General features: G+C 42.6%; 1 protein-coding gene across 2 annotated transcripts in view; it reads left to right on the forward strand.

Moving 5' to 3' along the window:
• Positions 1-27,048, forward strand: part of GNAL (G protein subunit alpha L) — a 330,318-nt gene that overhangs the window by 250,016 nt on the left and 53,254 nt on the right. The gene's annotated exons all lie outside the window — the stretch shown is intronic.

The following is a 27,048-nucleotide window of genomic DNA, read 5'->3' on the forward strand; positions in this document are numbered from 1 at the left end:
GCAGAGTCCACAACTAGACTAACCATTGCTACACTTCCAAGTTTGGGTGCTAGCTGATTGCATAGCACAGAAAAACAGCTGTTCTGTTAGAATGCCGTGAGGCTACAGCCAAATGGAAGAAATTATTTAAGGATACCACTACCTGTTTTATCTAAATGCTATAATTCCTGCAGAAGACAGATGTTGCTTTGCATAATGGTCAAGGAAACTCTGCTCAAACCATTTAACATGCTTTAGGCACTGTTGTGACATTTATATTTTCAGCAGTAGTAGTGTGAACAAGGCCTTGCACCAGCTGGGGAAACACAGGAATAACCTCCCTCTGCTGCCTTTCCCCGCTCCCATTCTGAAAGCAGATAGCACTGACAGAGTTGTGGCCATTGCCGTGGGAACTGGGCTGCAGACTCCCAGCCCGCAGCTAGATTTCCCTTCCCCCCTGAAACCAACAGTGAACTTCTATTTGATCTGGGGCAACGTAAATCAGAATGCTTTGCAGAAAATGTTCTGAGTTATACTGACTAATCATGCCTGACTAATCTAGTCTCTTTTTATGACCAGGTTACAAAACACCTGGACGCAGGAGTAGGGGTTGATGTCATTTACTTAGACTTCAGGAAGGCCTTCGATACGGTATCCCACCCCATACTGGTGAACAAGTTAAGAGGCTGTGACTTGGATGACTGCACGGTCCAGTGGGTGGCGAATTGGCTAGAGGGTCGTACCCAGAACGTCGTAGTGGATGGGTCGGTATCGACCTAGAAAGGTGTGGGCAGTGGGGTCCCGCAGGGCTTGGTCCTTGGACCAATACTCTTCAATGTCTTCATCAGCAACTTGGACAAGGGAGTGAAGTGTACTCTGTCCAAGTTTGCGGATGACACAAAACTGTGGGGAGAGGTGGACACACCAGAGGGCAAGGAACAACTACAAGCAGACCTGGACAGGTTGGACATATGGGCGGGAAACAACAGAATGCAATTCAACAAGGAGAAATGCAAAGTGCTGCACCTAGGGAGGAAAAATGTCCAGAACACCTACTGCCTAGGAAATTACCTGCTTGGAGGCACGGAAGCGGAAAGGGATCTTGGAGTCCTAGTGGACTCTAAGATGAACATGAGTCGTCAGTGTGATGAAGTTATCAGAAAAGCTAATGGCACTTTATCGTGTATCAGCAGATGCATGACGAACAGAACCAAGGAGGTGATACTTCCCCTCTATCGGGCGCTGATCAAACCGCAGTTGGAGTACTGCGTGCAATTTTGGGCACTGCACTTCAAGAGGGATGTGGATAACCTGGAGAGGGTCCAGAGAAAGGCCATACATATGGTTAAGGGCTTGCAGGCCAAGCCGTATGAGGAGAGACCAGGGCACCTGGACCTCTTCAGCCTCCGCAAGAGAAGGTTGAGAGACGACCTTGTGGCTGCCTATAAGTTTATCATGGGGGCACAGAAGGGAACTGGTGAGGCTTTACTCACCAAGGTGCCCCCAGGGGTTACAAGAAACAATGGCCACAAGCTAGCAGAGAGCAGATTTAGACTGGACATTAGGAAGAACTTCTTCACAGTTCGAGTGGCCAAGGTCTGGAATGGGCTCCCAAGGGAGGTGGTGCTCTCCCCTACCCTGGGGGTCTTCAAGAGGAGATTAGATAGGCATCTAGCTGGGTTCATCTAAACCCAGCACTCTTTCCTGCCTATGCAGGGGGTCGGACTCAATGAACTATTGAGGTCCCTTCCGACCCTAACATCTATGAATCTATACCTGGGAGATACACTTCTGTCTAATCCCAAAAGGTCAACTTAGAACACTTATTTCTGTGTTTTTTTCTTTAATTTTAAAAGCGCTTAAATCTTTTTTTTAAGAGGATAATTCACTTAATGGAAAATATTCATGACAGAGAGGTAGATAGGCATGTTAGAATGAAGTTAGACAGAAGGCAGCACAGTTTGTACCGTCAAAAGGGGAGCACATAAAAAGTGGAAGCAGGGAGAGCTCACCAAAGACGAATATACCTGCTCTGCTCGTGCTTGTAGGGAGGCAGTTAGATGGGCCAAAGCTACCATGGAGCTGAGGATGGCATCCCAAATAAAGGACAACAAGAAATTGTTTTTTAGATACATAGGGAGTAAAAGGAAGGCCCAGGGAGGAATAGGACCCCTACTAAATGGGCAGAAACAATTGGTGATGGACAGGGGGGACAAGGCTGAACTCCTCAACGAGTTCTTTGCCTCAGTGTTCCTAAGCGAAGGGCATGACAAGTCTCTCACTGGGGTTGTAGAGAGGCAGCAGCAAGGCGCCAGACTTCCATGCGTAGACCCTGAGATGGTGCAGAGTCTCTTGGAAGAACTGGATGCCTTTAAGTCGGCAGGCCCGGATGAGCTCCATCCAAGGGTGCTGAAGGCACTGGCCGACATCATTGCAGAGCCACTGGCGGGAATATTTGAACGCTCGTGGCGCACAGGCCAAGTCCTGGAGGGCTGGAAAAGGGCCAGTGTGGTCCCCATTTTCAAGAAGGGGAGGAAGGAGGACCCGGGCAACTATAGGCCAATCAGTCTCACCTCCATCCTTGGCAAAGTCTTTGAAAAAATTATCAAGGTTCACATTTGCGAGAGCCCGGCAGGACAAATTATGCTGAGGGGAAACCAGCACGGGTTCATGGCAGGCAGATCGTGCCTGACCAATCTAGTCTCTTTTTATGACCAGGTTACGAAATGCCTGGACACAGGAGGAGGGATGGATGTCGTATGCTTAGACTTCAGGAAGGCCTTCGATACGGTATCCCACCCCATACTGGTGAACAAGTTAAGAGGCTGTGACTTGGATGACTACACAGTCCGGTGGGTGGCGAATTGGTTAGAGGGTCGCACCCAGAGAGTCGTGGTGGATGGGTCGGTTTCGACCTGGAAGGGTATGGGCAGTGGGGTCCCGCAGGGCTCGGTCCTTGGACCGATACTCTTCAATGTCTTCATCAGTGACTTGGACGAGGGAGTGAAATGTACTCTGTCCAAGTTTGCAGATGACACAAAGCTATGGGGAGAAGTGGACACGCCGGAGGGCAGGGAACAGCTGCAAGCAGATCTGGACAGGTTAGACAAGTGGGCAGAAAACAACAGAATGCAGTTCAACAAGGAGAAATGCAAAGTGCTGCACCTAGGGAGGAAAAATGTCCAGCACACCTACAGCCTAGGGAATGACCTGCTGGGTGGCACGGAAGTGGAAAGGGATCTTGGAGTCCTAGTGGACTCCAAGATGAACATGAGCCGGCAGTGTGACGAAGCCATCAGAAAAGCCAATGGCACTTTATCGTGCATCAGCAGATGCATGACGAATAGGTCCAAGGAGGTGATACTTCCCCTCTATCGAGTGCTGGTCAGACCACAGTTGGAGTACTGCATGCAATTCTGGGCACCGCACTTCAAGAGGGATGCAGATAACCTGGAGAGGGTCCAGAGAAGGGCCACTCATATGGTTAAGGGCCTGCAGACCAAGCCCTATGAGGAAAGACTAGAGAAACTGGACCTTTTCAGCCTCCGCAAGAGAAGGTTGAGAGGCGACCTTGTGGCTGCCTATAAGTTCATCACGGGAGCACAGAAGGGAATTGGTGAGTATTTATTCACCAAGGTGCCCCCGGGGGTTACAAGAAATAATAGCCACAAGCTAGCAGAGAGCAGATTTAGATTGGACATTAGGAAGAACTCCTTCACAGTTCGAGTGGCCAAGGTCTGGAACGGGATCCCAAAGGAGGTGGTGCTCTCCCCTACCCTGGGGGTCTTCAAGAGAAGGTTAGATGGGCATCTAGATGGGGTCATCTAGACCCAGCACTCATTCCTGCCTATGCAGGGGGTCGGACTCAATGATCTATTGAGGTCCCTTCCGACCCTAATGTCTATGAATCTATGAATCTATAAATCTCATACGTATAGCATGTTTTCTGATTAAGTAAGCTCAAGCTCACAAAAGCTCATGCTATACATCTCTGGCTTAGCCTATAAGGGTATTCGTACACGACACGAGGGTTTATTCTCCCTAAATGGAAGTGATGTTTTTTTTAAAAACACTGCTTCAATTTAGGGTGAAGTAAACCCCCGTGTCATGTACACCTGTGTCCACCCAATCCTTACCTGCCTCTCCAGTGGTGGGGAGGGGAGAGCAAGCTGCTGGTGGGCAGAGCAGTCCCTCACCTGCAAAGTGGGGCTGGTACTTCCCTCTGCAGCAGTGGCGGCCCCACCCCTAGGCAGCACCTGTCTGCCAGCACCCGGCTCAAGCAGTCTGTGGGGGCACCGCAGCTGCAGAAGGAAGCACCGGGCCCCTGCACAGCTCAGGCAGGCAGGCTCCAAGGGAGGGAGAAAAAAAGAACAGGCTCACCGCTTTTTTATTTTTCCTTCTGTACAGCCTGCCTGCCTGCATGGGTTGCCTGCATAGCCCCTGAGCCACACAGAGTCCAGTGCTTCCCTCCACAGCGGTAGGGTAGGAAACTAAAATTCCTCAGAGGTGTTTTAGTTTGCAGCTCCCCAAAGTCATATGCTGTGTCCCAAAGTCATTTAAGGTGCATTATGCCGCCACATGTGCTACAGCGGCTGGAATTAACGCACAATACAGCGCTGAATATCCAAACAATAATGCCATTCAAGCAGTATAAAAGGCATTTAACCTGCTTTAAGCCCTTTTTAAAGTGTCATCTACAAACGCCCTAAGGTGCAAATCTGCCTAGCCTTATGCATGGCAAAGTTAGTTAAATTGATGAATTATAAAACAGTGAAATTCTATTAATAGAAACAGCTACACACTCTTAACTTGGTGTGACCAGTCATTAATATGGGTCACATAAATACTTTCCTTCTGAGAGAAACGATTCTTGAATTAATACAGTAACATTTTATGCTAGTTAAGTTTCTGATACGTAAAAACAAGGATAACACATTTTTCTCCTCTCAAAAGCCCTCTTCTTGTTTTTATATAAACATCCGCTGTAGTAATGACAAAAGATTTTTCTTTTCATGGTTGGTCATATGGTGATAGGGTAGTTTCCAATTATAGAAACTCAGCAGGTAGACAAGAAGCAAATCTTGTTTGGCCACTTCATAAGCAAATTCTTTCCACTTTATTGTGTTTTCAAAACAAAACCAAACTTTAGCAAACCAGGAAAATACTCTTTATAGATAAGAAAACAGAAGTGGATGATGAATATAAAGTAATAAATTAATCCATAAAATGAACCTAGATCAGTGTGACACACTGAACTTTGCCTAAACCACCTCTGATAATAAGGTGCTTGTTATTACAGCTTCTAAATTAAAATGAGTTTACAATGTGTAATTTTTATTGTAAACCAAGTATTAAACCATTATCTTGAAAAACAATCACTTGGTTTATGAAACGTACGCTTAAAGCTTTTCAGAAATGGAGCCTATAGTAATTGTTTCTGATTTTTCTCTCTTACCTGTATAAAAAAAAAAAAGGGTTCAAGATTAATTTTAACTTATCTTAATTTCACATGTGCTTTGGTACCTAGGTGAAAATATCAACAATTTACGTTATAGTTTTGAAAGAATTCAGTTAACTTATAGAGTGCCTATTCAATCATTGAAAATTAATTTGAAAAGGTTTTTTTTTTTCCTTTTCACCTGCTATACTTAGAAGGTACTTTTGGCCTGACACCCATGCCATCACCCATAGTTTATGTGCACTCATATTTTCCCACCCTTTTTTTGCATGAGCATCTTTTCTCTTTGTTCCTGCAAAAATTAAAATTTAACATCAAGTGAAAAGGCCTACACTACTGTGGAGCCTGCACCTCGCTCCGTCTGACCTATCGGGGTGTGGCCCCTCCCCTCAACTCGCCTGCCACGACTTGGATGTAATCGATTACATTCAGAGGGGTCTCCAGTGGAGATCTTTATCCTGGGTGGGACCTCCCGATAGACGGTGTTACTCACGGTTACGGGACGCGGTGATCCACGGGGCTCCGCCTCCCCTACACCCCGTCCACACGCCAACCGCTGGGCGATGTTGTCCAGATGTTGCCAGGCCCAGTATGATGGCCCCTGACCAGTTCCGGTCGTCCTCCCTCCTGCTAAGAGGGGTTTCTCCTTCCTCCTTCCTTAAAGATAATACTCCTCCGAACCAGGGGGAGTTGGTGGTTGCTTCCCCTGGTTCCAGCCCCCTCCTGGGGCCTCCGCTCTCTCCCCTTTCCTCCCATCCGCAGGGCGCTCCCCTGCTTTCTGTACGGCTGCCGCTTCAGAACGCGGCAGAGAGAGTGCCTCGGCTTGCACTCTCTGATTGCCTCTCGCCTGGCTGCTGGTGGAAGGCGTCCCGCTCCTGCCTATACTGCTCGCTTGAGACCCGCAGGCGGGGTCCTTGAAGCTCCGTGCGAGAGCCTGCAGCACGGGCCGCGCACCCGTACTCTCTCCCCCTGGCTCTCTCTCCTTCCCTGTCCTGTCGGCCTTTTTGAATCCTCCCGCAGCGGCCGCTCCTGCTGCCGGGATTGGCTCAGCTGTTCGCCGCGCGGTGAACAGCTGTTGCCAGAGCCGGCGTAATGGCGGCTCGCGCGGCTGCGGCTCTTCCTCCCGCTGCCCCTCTGCCGGTATGTATGCCCTCCTGGGGGCTTGCTCTCGGGGTCTAGGGTCTGTGGGTCCCCTCTTCTCCCCCTCACTCGCCTGTGGGGGCGCTTCGCCGCCACAACTACCAATGAATCAGTGACTGTGATTAGACTCGAAATAAACTGAAAAGGCAGAAAAATATAAAATATTATCTAATCAGCATTATTGTATTTACTTAAATATAAGATGACACCCCCCCTCCCCAATAATTAGGTTCTATGTATGGAAAATGTATAAATTTGTTATAATTTTCTAGGTATAGAATCTAATTATTGGAAGTTTGCCTTGAATTTGACCCCTCCTTCTGTTACAGCAGGGAAAATAAACTGGGGGGGTCAGGTAGCCCTTTTTCTCTCTGCTTCCCCTCAACTTTTTCCCCTAGCAGCACCTTCCCCCACTTCCTCCTATCAGACCCTAGTGTCCCTGAGCACATGGAAATGAGCAAATTTAAAAACAATAACCTTGAAATTAAACAGGGCTGAAGCAGTTTACACATAGTGCCATGCACTTAGTTTATCTGAAATTGATGCGTGTTAGCTTTTTTTGAAACTGCTGCAAGTTTCAGCACAGGTACTCCATAAACATACTTTTTAGCGTTACTTTGGCACCTGCTTATATGGATGACAAACTGTGCATAATATTAGACCAAAGCCAAAGTTTTGTGATTCATCACATAGTTCATCGTGCTGGACCTCACCAGAATCAACAGCATTTCAAACCATGATGATTCCACAGCTCAGCACTGCTCAGTATGTGCACGTACTCCAGATACCCCCAACAAAGGATCCATGTGCTCATGGATTCTACTCATGACTGAAACTGGGTGTTCTTGTCACAAGTCCTGGAATGTTCCAAAAATGTATGTGAGGATGAGGTGCACAACAACCTGGTCTGGCTTCACCTCATGGAGGGTAGAGCCACATTAATTATATTGACTGAGAGAGGAGCCAACAAAGGGATTCTGGGTGAACCGTATGCAGTGGCGTGGCTCACCATGACTTGAAAAAGAGTTGGTAGTGATTGAGACTGCAGTGTGGGCTGTGTGTTTTAGAATCATGTTCAGTGTTGGCTGCATTTAATTGCCCTCATAGCTGGTTTCCATTGCTGAGTACATGCTTCTTTTGACAGCAGTTTAATGATAGACAGTGTTTTTAGTGAGATTTCATTGTATGGGATTATAGTATGAAGGACTTTTTTTCTCCATGCTGATTGGAGGAGAAAACCTTATGTTGTATTCAAGTAAATGCAGTATAGCAATTGAGCGTTTATTTGTAACAATAATGGGCATAACATTTTGAGTTGGTAATGTGTGTTTCAAGTTGATGGAGCTTCCTTAAAAAATAAATAAAAAGGTGTAGAGTTGAACTTTGGACTTTTCTCATGCACATGAGCCTCATAAATGCTCGTGCTTTTCATGAGAAGAAATACAAAAATGTTGTGAAAAGCAAAAACATACTGCTAATCAGAGAATCCAGAGTTTTGTCTTAGTTGTGATTCTTTGATCTTAATGCAGTATTTGGATCTGTTACCTTCCACCACCCGCCTCCAACTTTGTTCCAACAAAGCATGGCCTTTCTACTCGGCTATATAAGCTTACTAATGAAGTGAGCAAGAAAATACAGTGAATCAGGAGTAGCAAAGAAAATCCTACAAAACAACATTACCCTACTATAAATAAAGAGAGGGTTAAGAGCACGTATGTTAGTTACATTATGCAGGATAATTTTAACTGCAGAATTGTTTGATGGAAATCCTTGATATTTATCAGCATCTTCAAATTTATTCAAATATCACAACACTGGAAATAAAAGTTGTCTGGACTCTTGTGTTCAAAATTTGTCATGTGAATTGCAAAGTGAGGTGGTAGATCATGTTGCCAACTTAACTGACATGTATCTGTTTTTCTGTCTTTGGACTATTTTGCATTCAAGTGGAAGAATCAAAATATATATGACTAAAATGGGTTTGTTTTATTTTTCAGAATGGTAAGAATCTTCTATGCATTAGGTGTATTTATTCTACTCTCTCCAATTTCTTTTGATAGTATAGAACCTTAATACATTCATCTGAAAATTACTTTCAAGTATATGTATTTCTGTAAAGTAATATGGATGTCTTTTACATTTCCCTTGTAGTTTTTTCACTATGCTCTAGTGGGGAAAAAAGTGTTTTGTCTTCTGCTGCTTATAAGCTAGCCTTTGTAACAAAATCTGTTTATCAGTAATAACTTTTTCTTGAGTGTTTGGAATGAGAATGTGGGAGCACCAGAAATTTAGGGACCTATATTATACTATTACGTTATTTAGACTACTGAGTTTGACTTTCCTTAAACTTTTAATTCAATTCTCCCTTTATAGAAGGTCAGTCTTTCTGTTTTTAAATTGATCACTGCACACCACTGAGTAACTAATAGTAAACTAATAGTCAAAAGAATCAGATTTCTGCACACTGATCATATTCTGCATACTGAATGACTAATCTACATATATCACCTTGATTATATTAGGTTTTACTAGAAGTTTGGGGTGCTTTGGAGCTGTTTTTCTAAATTATTGCTCACCAACAGCTTTGAAAAAAGAAAGATGGTACAATGTAGAAGTTGAAAGAGATAAAAATAAAACAACAGTGTTGGGAAAATGTCAGCACTAAGCCCCTGTACTTGGAAAAAGAATGAAAAAGAAATTTTACACCTCAGACTAAACCAAAGTAGGGTCTTGGTATGTTCCATTAGATGGTTTTAAGATAATTCATTTGGGAAAGTAAGTAGTTTGAGAGTGTCTTTTTCTTTGCCTTAAATTAAATTTTGCCTGCTTAATATAAGATAACAATAATGCTGCCAAAATACAAAAAAAATGTTTATTTGGACTTAAGGAAACCATTTCAGTTGTTCCTTTTGTAGAAGTACTGTTATTCCACTTCCTTGCACTCTTTTCTGATTTAATTAGGAAAGTTTATTATAATAGATTTTTTTAGGCAAAGATTAATTTTAGATTAAATAGGGCTGTCTACAGGGAAAGAATTTACAAACCTGGTGGTTCAATAGTTTCACTGATTGGTGCACAAAATCCATTCTGAAAACCTGTGGTGCCCAAATCTCTTGTGATATACATCCCAACCATCACCAAATTAATGCTCAGATAAATGAGTTCAGTGATCTTAAAAAACAGACTGCACACAGATTCCAAAACGTGTACAGGAAGTTTTTAAACTAAAGATGAACACCTATTCCAGATGATTTGGGGCTTTTCTGGAGGAACTTTTAGCTTTTACTTTCCCCTTCTTATCGTTGACTTAAAAAAAACCCCATAGCTGTATCACAAGGATGGAATGGGTTTAAGTATGACTCGACTCCAAATTTTTATATTTTTTACTGCTTTGTGGGATATTGTGAATATACACTTTTGATTCCCTGCTTTTATTTTTCATCAGTGTAATGGAAAGTTCCACTGCCTCATTTATGTCTCAGGAAAACATTTGAAATTCAGAAAATCTATACCCTGAAAATTGATATTCTAATTTTCAGATTATAGAAATTTTGTATAATTATACTTTACCTCATCTAAATTGTTTCCAAAGAAAATTAAATGTAAATAATCAACATAGAAATAATTTCTGAGACATGAACTATTTGCTGGCATAGTTTTGAAAAAAAGAAGATAGTGGAATATAGAAGTTGAGAGAGACAAAAATAAAACAATAACATTGGAAAAATGTCAGGGCTAAGCCTAGCTAACAATGAAAAGAAAATGTAGTACTAACTGACATAGCTACATCAACAAAAGTCCTACTGTATACATAGCTATATTAGAAGAACAGTTTGTTTTTTTGTTGGGAGCGGTTGTTTGTTTGTTTGTTTTGGTGTTTTTGAGTTGTGGTTGTTGGGTGGTTGTTGTTGTTGTTTGCCATTACAGCTTATTTTGTCAGGAGAACTGGAAGAAGTTATAATCTGTCTTCATTAGGGCTAAGTACAGCTAATTAAAAAGCCCGAGGCTGAATTGACTCCGTTTTTCCAGATTAGTCTAAACTGCAAAGATTAAACCAATAAGCAAATGAACAGATATTCATGTTTGATTCAGGAAATGGAGCCACGTACCTGCAGTGTCTCAAGCCAGAAGCCAGAAGATGCTAGAGCACAGCTCTCTGACACATAGCCAGCATGGTGTGTTTGCTTCCTCTTCTTGCATGTGTGATCGCTTCCTCTTCTTGCTGTCCCCAAGGCCTCTGGGATTTGTAGTCCAGACTCACGGCAGCAGGACTCTTCAGGGTTGCTCATCATTCCCTCTTTCTGCTTGCAGATGTCTCTAGAATTTGTAGTCCACAGTCACAGCCAGCACTAAGTAAGCAGAACAGGGGAGCTCCATACTTGGAGAAAGGGAAGTTTAACCCCCCTCCCTGGCCCCAGACCCCAGCAGGGGTTTGCCTGGGGGGCACAGTGAGCCAGCCCTCACTGCTCCAGCTAGGGAGCAGAAGGGCAGGTCCAGCTCTGCTCTCTGGAGCAGACAACACAGCCCAGCCCAGCCTAGGGCTCCAAAGCACTCTGGGGGACTCTGATTTAACTTGAACCAGGAAGGGGTCTGGGACAGAAGTTTCATAAACCAGTTTGACCTAAATCAGTTAAGTAAGTTTGCTAGTACATTCAACCAGGTTTATCTTAAACCAGTTTCAGCCATTTTGAAACTGGTTTATGTGCACTGAACTTCTGTTACAGGTTTAAACCAGTTTCTGATCACTTAAATTGGTTTATGTGTAACTTCTGTTCCTAGCCTAGGAGGTATAGTTATACTGCCAAACTCTTTGTAGCATAGAGAAACCCTTTAGAACAGTGAGAGTCAAACGTTTTAGCACGTGCGCCACAAATTAACCCTACACCCTTCCTGAGTTTCATTTCAATCCCTTTCCCTTGCCTGATCTGCTCTGCTTTCTGCCCACTGACCTGTGCCCCCGGCCTGATCTGATGCTCTGCTTTCTTCTCTCTGCCCTCTCTGCCATGTGCCACACACAGAAGCTGCCTATGCGTCTTGCGGAATCTGGGCCACAGGTTGACCACCCCAGCCTTAGAAAATGGTTTTCTTTTTATCAATAGCACCTGCACTATATTTGGGTTTGTCTAAATACCTATAGGTTTTCTCCTGAAAAGCATGCTATCTAAAAAAACAAACAGACAGGGGTAGGGAGAGAGGAATTTATCACAAGTGACCACAGTCACTCTATTTTGCATTGAGAACAGTGTGCAAGGTTCTTCTTTTGTTTAGTTGTAACTGGGGGCATCTACACAAGATGCTTACTGCGGAGTTACCTAATTAGCTTTTCAGTAAAGCATGTCCATCTAAACGTGCAAAGCTATTAGGCCAGAGTAAACTAACTAACTCTGCCATAGGCTAGTACTTCCCAATACAAGTACTATCCTACGGCAGAATTATATTGTGTTCCAAAACACATGTGTTGACAGCAACTGGGACATATGGGTGCAACAGTGCGGCTCTGCCTACTGGCTAGCCCCACACAGTAGCACCCTCATGCCCCAGCCCTCCCCCCCGCCCCTTGCAGCTGAGCAGGAGCAGCCCTGGGCCGACGGACTGAGCCCCTGGACCCTGTGCCGGCCGGGGCTGCACTACTCCGGCTCAACACGCTGCAGTTCCAGGCACACATGCTAACGCTGTGCCTGGGAGCAATAAACTCCAGTATGAACTGCACTGGAATTTATTGTGTTGTGTTAATTTCACATGTAGATGTACCCATTGTGTTATAAACTATCCCATACTGCCTTTCTACTCTGCTACTCTGAATAAGCTTATTTCTTATTGACATCATTGTGGAAATGGGTCTCCACAAGGAATCTGAATGCAGAGAAATGAATATGGATCAGATGGTTATGAATGAGCAAAAAATTTGACAGCCAAGTCATTCTGTACTATATGTTGTTTTATCTGCAATGCTCTGCACACTTCTTAAAAACTATTAATGAACAGGGTACACTGTGCAAAAATGGTAAATGTACGATTTTCCTATTAAATTGAGCAATAGAAGTAGAATTATTGATAAAATCAAACTGCATCTCAGGCAAGGATCCCAAAGAAATGTACTATGCATTGAAAGAACAATCAAGGTACATTTAAAACATGGTTTTAAAAACTCCCTTAAAATTCAAACAGGAAAAAATCATTTTGGGAGTGGGGACTTCACAGGTAAACATTGCAAAGAGCAGAGGCCAAGTATGCACTCGCAAAGCAATGAGCACGCATGCTGCAGTATTCTGTACAATTTGTAAGCCTTGCTCAGAGGCAATTGCAATAAACAAGATTAGTGATGCTGTTGTGAGGTTGTCATAGACTCAGGGAACAACCTGCAAAAATGACACAATTGAATAGAGAGACTTAAAAAATATCAGTCCTGCGTGTAGCACTTGGGTTTCCTTGGAAATAATGTGTTTGAAAGCACTGCCTATATTTTTAGCTTCTGAGACCTTGTTTGCATTACAAAGTTCTGTTTGGAATAGCTATGTGAAAGCTCCTAGATGTGATCTGAAACAAGTCATAAGCAACATAGCTATGCATTGTGGATGTAGCTCTGCCAGTGGAGCATCTGCTATTTAAGGGATCTGGTATAGCTAAGGTAGCAAAAAAATTTCCACTTCAATCAAAGCTAGGTGCAGATTGGGAAACCTTGGATACGATACTATTGCTGCTGTAGCTAAGGTAACAGCAACCCCTGTAGTGGTAACCTGAGCACCTTCAATAAGAAGAGCATTCTTTTAATACTTATGTCTCCATGTCAGCAGAGATGATTTTGGGTTTCTTCATCTCACATTGTCTCGCTATTCCAGACATGTTTTTTCTGTTTTAGCAAGCTAGCAAGCAGGACCAGACCTCTTTTATGGATATGGTTTCATATTTTCTAAGACAAAGTCCCAGATTTTGTTCTCTTTCTAGTAGGATTTGTATGTAGCCATCATATTCCATAACCCATTTTTTACAAATGTATCATTTTTATGGCTTTCCTCTATTTTGGATAAAGTTTATATATACAGTCTCTCACGGACTCCCTATAAAGTTACAGAGTTACTCCAGATAAAAGCATTCTGTATCTGTAAGAATTATTATAACATTTTTTCCTAAAATGTATTAAGAACTGTCCATTTATAAACTAAAACCCCTATTGTGTACATGCCTGTATTATGGATGTAACTGTGCCTTGTGTAAGGGAGCAGACCACTGTTTGGACTTTGGAAGGAGCTTTAGATTTGTTCTGTATCCTGCAATAATATTGGTTTGTTGTTCAGTACATTGTTCAATTTGTTGTTCAAAATTTTAGAGCAGTTTTCACTAGGTCAGTTTTGGCCCCCGCCTTATGTATAGTTAGTCCTGAAACCAATATAATAATATTGGCTTGTTGTTCAGTATATTTCTCCTTTTTTTCATTTAAAAAAGAAAACATAGTACAAGTCTACTCTCCCCATAATTCTTACCTTCTATCCCAGGTACATGGTTTGCTGTTTGTAGCTTGTGCTGAAGGAAAAGAACATCATATGTAGATAGGATGTTTGGTAAGTACTAAATTTAGGAGCATACTACAGAGAGAGTATTGTTTCAAGAAACTGCTGCAAAATAAGCACAAAAAAGAGGAGGAGGGTGAGGAAAGACTACTTCTAATTTTAAAAAATGTTTTTGTACAACAGTCGATTCACTGATCTCAGATGAACATACACTATGGTCAGACTCGCCTATGAATCTGGTGGGGGATACGTTGATGCGAAGGAATAACTGTATGGAAAACAGGCATTACAGTAAGGGTAAGGGATTTGGGGGAATTTGACTTCAAATTTCTAACAACTCTCTCTGAACTCTGATGGTATTTTGCAGTAAGCCATGGCAGTTCTACAATAGACTCTAAAATTTTCCATAAGATAATGTGCCAGATGGTGGCACACAAGACCTGGGGATGCCTACTGACAATGCCACATGTCATTAGCCAGCCATCCTGATGCTGTAAAGATAAAAAGCATTGGTAGCAAAGGTAGCCAAATGTGAACAAACTCTGCCAAAATAGCTATGGTTGGTAGCAGTAACGTGACAGAATTTCTTCTTGTAGAACTGGCTGCCTACAGTAGACAAGGCCTAAGGGGGAGGATAGGGAGTAGTGCCTTTAGAGCAGTTTTCACTGGGTTAGTTTTGATCCTTGCTTTGTATGTAGTTAGTCCAGAAACTCCTATAAATATTTTTTAAATTCCCAAATATCACATGTTCCACAGTCCCCTACATTAACACTCAAGTTCTTGCCAAACTGAAGATTAATTTCAGTGCAGTTTTGTACTTTCACCTTGATGTGGGCCCTTTCTACTCATTTTAACTCATTTTAACTTGATCTTTCTCACTTGACCATACAACTAGAAGAAATAAGATGTAAACTGTTTAATAATTATAATAATAATAAACTTTCTAAAATTATCCTTTTAACTATTTTTAAAAGTCTGAAATGCTTAGAAATGAACCTCTCTCTTGAAAAAGCTTGCAACTATGTAGCTTCAACACTGATTTTCAAAATTAAAGCTAAGCGATTGAATGATATAGCTAGGCAGTAGGCCCGTGCGAAGTGGCTAGTATTCGCTTTGAATTTGACCGATTCGGGGGACAGTGATTCGATTCAGTGATTCAAATCACTGTCCCAAATTGATTCAGCCAAATCTGATTCAGAAATTCGGCTGCTGCCGAATCAGCTGAATCTCCGAAGCAGTCCCATCCCCTGCCCACTGTCCCAGCCCTCCATGGTTGCCCTGCCTGGCCCTAGCTCTTCAAAAAAAAATAAAAAATGCAGTGGGGGCAGCAGGGATTGTTCCCCCTCCCCCCCCCCCCCCGCCTGGCAGCAGCCAGTGAATAGGGACTTCTTTTTAAAGAGCCGAGAGCTGAGGCCAGGTGGTGCAGCCAATGGGGGGGCTGGGAGAGCAGGTGGGGGGCTGGGGGAGCAGGCAGCAGATGGGGCCTGGCAGGGGTCCCCCCATGGTCCCCTCCCCCCTCCTCCACCCCCTACTTACCAGCACAGAGTCTGGATCCAGCTCCCTGCGGCAGCGAGCGGGTACTGCCCGAATCTCCAAAGATCTCCAAATCTTTTCTGAATTGGTTCGGAGAGCTTCAAATCAATTCAGACCTTTTAACTGGTCTCCTGATTTGATTTGAATTCAGAGATTCGGCTGTCGAATTGGGCCAAATCTCCTCCAAATTGAATCAGCACCCGAATCTTCTCACAGCCCTACTAAGCAGTTCATTTTTGAGCAATATAAAGGTTCTTAGTATACTTTTGTCTGATTGATAACGGCTGTTATGAGTGCAAAAAAGCAGGTTTGAAGTGATTATGATCTGCCTGTATCAAAGTGAAAGTAGGGCGCTGAAATTAATCTTTCATTTGTCAAGTGGTCAGGGCAAGCAGGGGAAGGGAGTATGCGCAACAACAAATAGCTCCTCCAACATGCTCAGCAGCAGGAGACTTTGGAGAGCAGGGAATGGGAACAGTCAGAAGCAGATCCATGATTTTACAAAGGGGCCCTAGAACAACAGTAGTGGAAGGCAGGAGAGAGGGAAGAGGTGAGGGAGGTGACATGTCTCTGAGCACAGAGGAGAAGGGAGAGGGGATTCTTACCTTCTTCAGGGACTTAAAAAGTCCCCAGCTGCTGTTTCTTCTGTGTGATCAGGAAGGGTGCTATGGCTGCACCACTGCAGCCCCTCTGAATCTGCCCCTGGGAACAGTTAGGTGTGTGTGGCAAAATAAGGGCTGCAGAGCTTCTGAAGATTGATATTTCAGGGATCCTCTACCTTTCTACCATCTACTAGACCATGTGCGTTAGGACCAGCTGCCAACTACCCAAGTTTTTCACAAAGTTCTCCTTCCTGATGTTAAATTAATTAAATGCACCCCATATGTCTGTTGTTTATTCACCTGTAGGTCTTGCTTAATGCACTTAAGTCATAAGTGATTTACTAGTTATCCTTTTTTTGCATCACATGTATTACAGAAAATTGCCACTTTATACTCTGGTCACAAAGGTAATTCATAGGTGCTAGGGTTGGAAGGGACCTCAATAGATCATCGAGTCTGACCCCCAAATGTTAGATGTAATGTTAGAGACATTATACAGATTTTGAGATGTAACAGTGTATTCCTGTTATTCCTAGCATGTTCTGTGCTGTAGTGTTTTTCTTAGAAAAATAACTTTCAGATTGCTACGTGACTTTGTTGTGCAAGATCAAATTATTGGTAAGTTGGCTTTGCGTTGCTCAAAGCGATTGTATCCACGCTACACTGTGGTCTGTTGATTTTAGACAAAGGGTGATTTCTTCTCAAATGGTGTAAATTGTCCTATTGTAGCCAAATGATAACGTATGGGAAATGCTTTTTCTAATTGCCCTGTTCAGCCAACTGAGTTAAGGTGGTCTTGTCCACCCGCACCCTTATTTAAACTATATAAAGATTCTGAGGTCTGTTAGCTAGAGTTGTTATAAAATTCTTAGTGTTCCATTTTTAAAGAAAAACCTGAATATTCCCACTTTTCCCTCTATTTCAAGTTATAGTTCAGTCAGTCCCTTTTTTTTTTGGACATCTCCCTGCCATCAGCCTGTCTGTTGCAAATCTTGGCCTGTGTGTGTTTTGTTTTGTTTATTCTTGTTGGCAGCCTGAGTTCTATAGTTAGCTTTCTTTCCAGGGATCATTCGGAGGCCACGCATTGCTAGGCTCAGTGATCTGAGTGACTTGTAGTCAGCACTGGTTAAAAATCACATTGGCTAAAGACGTTGTGGCAGATCAGCAATCACATAAAAATGTGCTCAGTGCTGGAAATACAAAGACTCTGGTACTCCCCTCCTCTGCCAAAGAAAAATAAGAGTTTCCCAGCCTCTTGTCTTGCCCAGCACTAGTCATCTGGAAACAGTTTACTGATACCCAGGATGGATTTTCATGTAAATGGGGATCTTGGGAATTCTCAGTGCCCACATCATTGATTATGTGTCATCATTTGAATCCTCCTCAATTCACAAGCAGCCTACAGCAGAATGTAATACCTTGTTTATCATCTGTAATACCCCATTTATCTTGGAACTTGTTTCAAGTTCCATTTTCTTCTGGCTTTATATATGTGAATCTTATGTTTAAATTAGTCTGAAATACAGAGAGGGGAGACAGCCTGAATCTGTAAACGGGGCACCGGGAGTCAAGAGACCTAAGTTCTGCTTTTGACCTGCTCCACAGTCATAGGAGCTAGGGACAGAAGTTACACATAAACCAGTTTAAGTCATCAGAAACTGGTTTAAACCTGTAACGAAACAGAAGTTCAGTGTACATAAAGGAGTTTCAAAATGGCTGAAACTGGTTTAAGATAAACCTGGTTGAATGTAGTATCAGCTTTAACTGATTTGTGTCAAACCAGTTTATGAAACTTCTGTCCTAGACCGGGCTGTTCAATCCATCTTCGTTTACCCATCTCTAATACAGGGATGCCCTCCTCCCCCTCATTATTATTTTTGTTAACATTGTTATTATTATTACATTGTAATTTTTAATGGTAATACTTATTCCAGGCCAAACTGTTTGATGCAGTACTTTTTGCCAAAGACATCTCATTATTATGTTGAGAAAATGCCTGTGCAGCTTCATCATCTCCTAAAAAGGACCCAGCAAAATCCTAATGCTGGTCCATCTTGGTTTTCTATTAGAGTAAATGGACTCATCTCCATTTCACTTCCTCTTTACATGAGTACTGAAATGAAATTATAGTGTGATGGAGATTTTGGTATCTGAATCCCAATAATCAAGTTTAATTAAAGCAAAATTACTATTATTAACCAAAGGCTATTTCTTTAAAAAAATAATTCATATGTTAAGGATAGATAGATGGTGGATGAAATCGTATATAGTTTCCTCTCCTCCTTTTGTGCAGCACCCAGAGTCCTGCACATAAGCAGAGAAGTAAATAATCACTTTAACTTTTGCAGTACTTAGAAAACAGTAAAATTTAAGATTTGCCATAGGAGGGTCATATGTTTATTTTTAAACTTCTAAAAAGAATGTTAACGCTAGAAAGGTATTTTCAAAACTTTGGTCAAAAACCTCTTCCATTACAAAATGTTCTACAACCAATCCTTAGTCAAGAAAGAAAATGTAGCCTCATTTGATATAAGCATGAAAAGCAAAGGACTGAGGAGCGTATCCTCCCTCCTCAACCACTTCAAGGCTTGTCTGTATGGGGAAAAATGCATTGTTACATGGTTTTAACATAATTTTGTCCTTAGTATGGACTAGGGCTGTTCCATTTTAAAAATGTGTTGCTGGTCTTATTTAACAAGTAGTTAGGGTAGATATGCACCCTGTAGACTAACTAAATAAGATACATAGATATCTATATAAGATATCTATATCTTATATAGATATCTATATCTTATTTATAAGTAAGATATATAAATATAGATATATAAAAGACTATATATCTTATTTAGTTAGTCTGTAAGGTACATATCTATCCTACCTTCTGCCTATCTCTCCATATTTAAACAGCCAACACATTCTAACATAAAATTGTTCTTGTCTACCCTGAGGGCAAAAAAGTGTTTAACACTGAAATGATACATTTTTTTTAACTGGGTATGTTTTTTCCAGTGTTCATTTTGATTTGTGTTGCTTTTGTAAAATATAGCAATCATGAAGCCAGTCTTTTTTAGTATCACTAATAAAGGACTGGCAAGAGTAGTATCCGTAATACCAGTTCCATGTAAGGAATTACAAATAAGATGCACAAACGTCTGTTGTACTTAGCTACCTGTTAGTGTTTTTTGTTTGTTTTTACAACCATGTTAATTAGCCAATGATTCCACTTTAACACCAGGAGACCTTGGTACAAATATCACATCCAAACTTTTATTTTTAAATGTGGCCTTTTGAGCAGGCATAACTTCAGTATGGATCATGACTATGTCTACTGGTTTGCGGTCTGGTTTGTGTAAGAAACATCCACAAGGTAAAGCTGTTCCTCTTCCACAAGAAAGGAGCTATAGCAGTGGCTCTCAACCTTTTGGCCCCATGGATCAGATGAGTAGTGCAGAGCCTGTCTGAAGGCCAGATCAGATTCAATGCCCCAACCTGTCCAGGATCAGGCCCTGCACCATACCTGCCTGCCAGGATTGATCCCCCCCACACTGCTCCTACCCACCAGGATCAAGCCCCCAGGGTCCCTACAATGCCTCCACCTGCCAGGATCAGGCTCTGTAGCAACTCCTCCAAGCCCCATGTGCTGGGACCAGACCCTACACTATCTATCAGCCAGAATCAGGGCCCAAGGCCCCATACTACCCCCATACGGTACCAGGGGCCAATCTGGTGTGCAGGCTGGGTACTGAGCACCACTGAGCTATAGAATAATTTCCTTTTACATAAACTTGTTACAAAGGTATATGATCCAAGATCTCATGTTAAATCCCTGAGCAGTGTTGATGTTTATTGGAATATTATGCAAAACTGAAGTACTTTCCAGTAACATCCATGTATCCAATTTACAGAGCAGTTTTTTAAAAAAAGATTATCCTGTAGCTAGTTAGTATTGCACATTCTCATTTTTATTTTAGGCAAATGGTTGTTAAGCAAATTGGGAGCAGATGTAGGAAAGCATCTCTTCATTTTAACAAGTACAGTGCATATGGTCTGGATTTACACTTAAAGGTACCTTTTTCCTACATAACTACCAAGACTGCAGTATTTAGGATTCCTACTTCACTGAATCATAATGCAGCCCACAAGAGGTTAGACTTTGGCCACCGGACTGTCTCCCAGGCTAGACTTTGGCCACTGGACTCCTCCCCTCATTGCTCTGATGACTGTTGTCACTGGAGACTCCAGGCTTCCCTTCCATCATCCAGTTTACACTTCTGTCCTTGCGCCTGTGGGGGGCAGGATGGCACATGCAGAGAGCCTGGGGCTCTGGGATCCAAGTGGCCTCAAAACGCAGAGAAGCCTCCATGGCAGCAGGAGCTTGAAGGGGAGGGGGTGTGGATGGATCTAGGATTTTGTGAAGAGGGGTGTAGGAGCAGCTGCTGTGCTACGGGGTGGCTGCATCTCCTCAACTTCCCTCCTGACAACCCCCAGGCAAGCAGACTGCATCCTGGGAACAGCAGTGGGGACTCTCTTTAAGTCCCCAAATCAATTAAGAATCCCATTGCCCACTCCCTGTCCCCTGACCCTTGACACCCTTTCCTTTTCCCTCCCATCTCAGCAACATGTCCTCTCCCCTACCATTCTTTTCTTTCTTCACCCACGGCTGCCACTGTCCTGGGCTGATGGGAGAAAGACAGGGAGGAAGGGGAGCTCCACAGCCACTCATGCCCTGGATTCAGCAGGGGACAGCGACAGAAGCAGCACTTGAGATTCTTCTTTATGCTTGGTCCTTCCAAGTGTTCCTTGTCAGTCAGAGAGGAACAAGCATTGGGCTGGCAAACTCACCTACTGCCACCTGCTGCTGCCCTCTGCTGAGCCCAGCTGTAGCAGTTGTGGAGCCCCTTGCCCCATGACCCTCTCAAACCACAGCTCTCCCAATTCTTTTCACAGCAGGGACCTGCACTTACTCCTAGCTGGCAGTGCATAGCTAGCATAACCCTCCAGGCAGTGGTCTCAGGTGGCAGATTGGAAGGGGCAGCAAAGCCTGTACCTGATAAACAGGTGGTCAGCATGTTAGTAACAATTATGTAATCATACTGTGGGCAGGGGACAGAATCCTGTCTATATGGAGCCCTATTCCCACCCCAGGCTCTTCACTTAGATTTTGCCAAGGGAAAGTCGATCCATCCTATGAAAGATATTCTTTACTTTTTGCCAGCATTATAAGGTCCTTTGAAATATCCTGGGAACAGCTTCTGAACAGCTTTGCAGCCTCCAGCAGAGCAATACACTCAGTGCCCTGGCAGGACACATGGCACCTGGCAGGGCACGAGTAGGGGCTGAATTAGGAGAGACGAGGCCAGGTGAAGTCAGGCAAGGTGTGGGGAAAGGGCAGGCAGGCCTGGCAGGTGCAGCTCTGGGTTGGCACTGCAGGGGAGCAAGTCTCTGAGAACCTAACTGGGGAGTGGGGAAAAAGTAGGCTTAGCTTGAGCCCTCTGCTGCCACTGCCTGTCCCCTGTCCTCTTAGCAGAGCTTTTAGCATCCCCAGGGACTCCCCCTGCAGCTCTCTGGATCATGGCTTCCCTGGACCCCAGGTAAAGGAAGCTGAAGTCTGTGCCCTGCATCTCAGCTGGGGTTGGGCAGGCACAGACCCCTCTCCTGAAGTCCAGCACTGAGTACAGAGAGTGGGAGGACTGGGGACAGAATTTTTATCTGATATGGGGACTTGAAAAAATCCCCACTGCTGTTCCTTGTGTGATCCTACAGGGAAAGAGGGGGCAGTGTCTCTGCTGCTACATCACCTCTGGAGCTGCCCCTAAGAGGAGTTTGCTGGTTTTCTGGCAAACCCTTCCTACTGTGTACAGTGCTTTGGAGAGGTGCCCTAGTATTTTCCCCCTCTTTCCCTATTCACCTCTCTATCCCCCTGTGCCATAGATTTGTGGTACTGTTGTTAAAAGTAAGAGCAATCTATTTCAGGGGTGGGCAAAATATGGCCATAGGCCATATCTGGCCCACAGCAGGTCTTTGCTGGGCTCAGGGCAGGTCCCTCAAACCCACCTGGCCCAGGCACAGTCCAGTTGTGGTGCATCTTTGGCATGTAGCAGGGCTGGGGCAGCTCCGTGTCAGGACTGCCTTTCCAGACAGTCTAAGTAGTGGTGGCTACTTCTGCCTGCTGCCCCCACAGGCCCCAGCCCTGCGGTACTGGTGGAGACCTGAGCTGCACAGCTCTGACCCTGCATGCGCAACGCCTGCTCCGGGCTCACCTGCCCAGGCTCAGCAGCGGCAACATGGGACAGAAGCTGTTACTCAGTGCAGGAGGAAAAGCGGCCACCGCCGGCCAGTTCTTGCTGCAGCCACCTGGGGCCCGGGCTGCCCTGCATCTCCACCACCATCATCACCACCTCTAGGGTGCCCAGCAAGTCAGCAGTGGCAGCACAGAGCAGACACAGGGCAGCGTGGCACAGCACGGGCTCCAGGTGACTGCAGTGAGAGATGCCCAGTGGTGGCAGGGGACTGGGTTGGCAGGGAAACCCCACCTACCCACAGCCCCACACAAACCCACCTACCCATACACCCCACCTCCCATACAAGAACAAGACCTCATTTTGAGCTATTATGCTATTACCTCTATATACACTGCACAAACGCACACAAATCAGGATAACATTTTTTTTTTAAATAAAATTAAAATACTTTGTTGTCAGTGTTTGATTTTTAGCATATACTTTGTCTTTTTCTGGTTCCAAGATAGCAAACCCCCTTCCCAAAAAGAGTACTTCTGGGGGCCAAGGGAGGAACTTCCAGTGGTAAAGGTCAGGGGCTAGGGAGTGGGACTTCAGGTTCCAAGATGGCAACCAGGGGACAGGGAACCTGTCAAGGGTTGGGGCTACCCTTGTGGCCTTCGACAGCTCACCAAAACTCATTAAGCAGCCCTCAACATGAAATAATTGCCTGCCCCTGATCTATTGTGTGCTGTCTTTGTGCTGCCTGTGCTAAGCTCCTTTCTCTGTATCCTGCTCTTTGCCCTCTCCCACAACTGCTGAGAGAAATTTTGAGCAGGGGGTACAACTTTCAGAAAGAAATGGGGATAAGATCCTAGAGGTATTTACACCATTTACAATTAAACTAAGAATAATTGATTTTTTTTAAAGAAATAAACACAGGTGAGCAACTATCCTTTACTCTTGCTATAGCTTACTGTTTAACGTGGGGGTTTTTTAAAAGGTCAGTGGTTTCTGCTGACCTTGTGTGTGCGTGCACGCACACACATATACACACCTTAAAGTCCATGGAACAATTTACAACCCTATGATATTTCAGCATTATAAAATACAGTCCTGCAATTAAAATGATAGCTGAGCTTCTCTACTAAAAATCTGCCCTGTTCTTTCTTACACCTTTCTAATTCAATGGGGGTGGGTGAAGGGTGACTGGTATTTTCATAAATCCTTAGTGTAAACATGATTTGTGCTGGCATAGCTTATTCTAGTTTTTCCAGTGCGCATTGTTTTACATCAGCATAAATCTTGGGGTTTGCACAAGGGCACCTAACCCAAGTGACCAAAAGGCCTAAGTAAATTTTAACCTTGTTAATACAAGGATTTTTACTGGAAACATTGATAGTGTCAACTACAGTAGTAGAAACCAATAAGCTCTAATTCACCATAGTAGGGTAAAATCCCCTGTTTTTAATGTTATTACATGATATGCTATATGTGAATAATCTGTTTCATTGCTTTAATTTTCAGAGTGGAGGTGGTATGTGTGCGGGCATATGACCACAAAGTAAATGACATATTAAATGCTTACTTCCATTTTTCAACATATATTTATCACTAATATAAAAGGAATTTAAAAGTTATTTACACATTCCAGCAAAAAAAGAGAAATTTTAATTAATATTAAAAACTTTTCCAAGCAGTTATACTTTTAAAAGAATCTTAGAAATCACATCTTCGTGAAAAATCTAGACTTCATGCAGCATCTAGGAGAATTCTGGGTTTGGTTGGTTTTTTGCAAAGTAAACAAAAGGTGTTCATGAACAAAAGATTTTTGTGGTTAAAAAAAACCAAAACCACTCGTGGGATGATACTAGAGATGAGGCTTATTTTCTTCTTTCTTGAGATGGCCCTTGCAAGAGCTTGTATATTGCTTTTAGAGTTGTTTTTTTTTCCTATTGCTATCAAAGTTTTATGCAGAATGCAGCAGCTGCATGTCTAAAGAGCTGGGAAATTAGCTTGCATGAAAATGAACATGATAACAGATACATGAAAGCTTGTAGAGTTGGCAACCTTAGTTATTGTGCATACAATAGATGATATCCTGCAGAGAATCTTGTTCACGGGGGAAATTAGACAAATACTAACTATTACCACTGCTTTGTGTGATGGTAAAAGAAGAGGGCCCATCAGAAGGGAGCTTCAGCTTCCAGTGTTAGGCATTTGGATGTGGTACCATTAGAACAGCATAAATGGGTTTCAGGAAATTTAACTGCTTTTCAAACCTTAATTTCATCAGCATATTCAATGCTTGCAGTTCTTTTCTTTGTTTCTCTAGATGCTGTTCTAGGGTAGCATTCCTTTGTGTTGGCACACTTGTGAACATATTGAAAATAGTTTTTTACCAATCTCAGCCAAAACATACAATGTTTAAAGAGTGCAAAAATAGATGAGTTCTATTTCCTGGGTCTGTTTTAGTGATAAGATAACATATAAAGACATTTTCCAGGATCTAGCGTGGTACTGGATATGGATTATTGTGTACAATACGATATGTAGAACATTCTGATAATTTATATTGCAGCCTACGTGCATAGTATTGTGTGCAAAGAACCCAAAAAAGCCCATTTAAATCTAAGAAATGCTATATGTTTGATTTTTTTCAAGACTTTTTATATGATTGTATTGCAAGAAGAAAGTATTTATTTCTTTCTCTGCATATATTAAAATTAGGAACTGTCTGACCACATGTAATTTCTTATTGGTTTACTTACTGTTTAGCTTCTGTACATTTTAATGTGTAAGGAACTGAAATGTGTAGTGTGGACATACATAACGGGAATAACTTTAGAGATTGTTATGAATATTAGCCATTTTCCACCCCAACATCACAGCTGTATCAGTTTAACCAAGAGTCTGTACCAGGTAGACAGCTGAACATAAAAACTGCTACGTTATCTCTTTCCTTACTATCTGCTTATCAACACTTGTATAATATTCTGAATTGAAAGTTTTGATTTGAAAAGACATTCTGGATTACATATAAAAATCTCATCCAGAGAAGCAATTGGCAATCAGGGTGAAAAACTATGCTGTAGTATGCTTATAGGGACAGTCACTTCACATTCTCTTCTTTTTAAGCTTAAGTAACAAAACTAAACCTTATCTTGCAGTTTTATTTTGCTTTCTAGCAATTGCAGTTTGACAGAGAAGTGTATAATGCTTTAAGCTTGTATTGGTGGTAATTGGAGACACTGAGCTGGGGACTATGGAAGCAACAAGTGCCAAATGATAAACAGTGATTTTTAAAGCTATCAAACTGATTTGTGTTTCTGGAGGCTGCCCAACATTTTTTCAATACATGTTTATCACAAATAATGTAAACAGAATTTAAAGTTGTTTATGTATTCTAGCTATAAAAAGAAAAACTTTGATTATATTAAAACTTGATTTTAAACTCTAAAAAGTAAGGCATTGCATGGTTATGGGCAAAAATATCTAGAAGAGAACAGGAATGAGTCAGATTAATAATTGCTTCTCTCATACAGGTGTAAATGCACAAATAATCATTGCTCTGATTTTAAATGCTTTATTCTCAGCAGTATTCCTACCCAGGGCAGGGGGGGAGAGTTGGACTCAGTGATCTTTCAAGGTCCCTTCCAGCCCTTAATTTTTATGATTCTAATTTGGAACTCTCTTTTGGTCTGCTTTTGGTTTTGGGTTTGTTGTTTTTTTGTTGGTTTGGGGTTGGGGTTTTTTTTTTGTGGGGGGGGGTGTCCATTTTTTTTTCTTTTTGAATAATTTATTCTTGCAATAGCATATTAACAAGAATCTTCATATCCTGTTTATGAAAGTTGTCATTATTGGGTATTCGATAATAAACACTGTACATGCAATTAAGACATGTTTGTAATTGATACTTCAGAAGGTCTTCTCATATCATTCCATAAAGACTTACTCATCACCATAGTTGACATCAAAATTTGTAAGACAGTTTATTTGGAGCCAACACAGACTGATGCGAGGGCCTTGTTAGAGAGGTTCAATCAATAAATCATAATGTATCATGAGATCTATTGCATACATGAAAATTGCTTGCTAGTGTAGTAAATTATGACTCTACTTGGGCAATAGTTTAGGTCCCAATCCTGCAGTTGGGATGGTGGGCTACTGCTCTGGTGCGGAAAGCTGTAGACTTCAGTGGGGCTTTGTGTGGGTGCAGGATCCATTCACAGCCAGTTATAAGATTGAAGTTTTCATAGGGGTATCAGCAGTATAATGGAAAAGAGACTGAAAGTTTCTTCAGTTCACAATGAAATCAAATTTTAATTCCAATTACGCTCAAATAAACATTTTTGGAAAACAGATTTTACTCGTAGCATGGGAATTATGGAACAGGAGTTCCTGTCTTTCCCACTGTGTCTGAAAACTGCAGAGTAGTTTTATGCTATTAAAATGTATTGCATCCATTTGAAAATCCTGCATATGTCACATTTGCTTCTAACAAAAATGTCACTTGAACATAGTTCCCAAATGCCAGGTGGCATAACTGTGCAATAGTTATTCAGCCCTTTTCAACAACAAAGGACAAAAAAAAAAAATCTTTTGACATT

The sequence above is a fragment of the Alligator mississippiensis genome, chromosome 3 (genome assembly GCF_030867095.1).
Source record: "Alligator mississippiensis isolate rAllMis1 chromosome 3, rAllMis1, whole genome shotgun sequence".
In the NCBI taxonomy this organism is placed as follows: domain Eukaryota; kingdom Metazoa; phylum Chordata; order Crocodylia; family Alligatoridae; genus Alligator; species Alligator mississippiensis.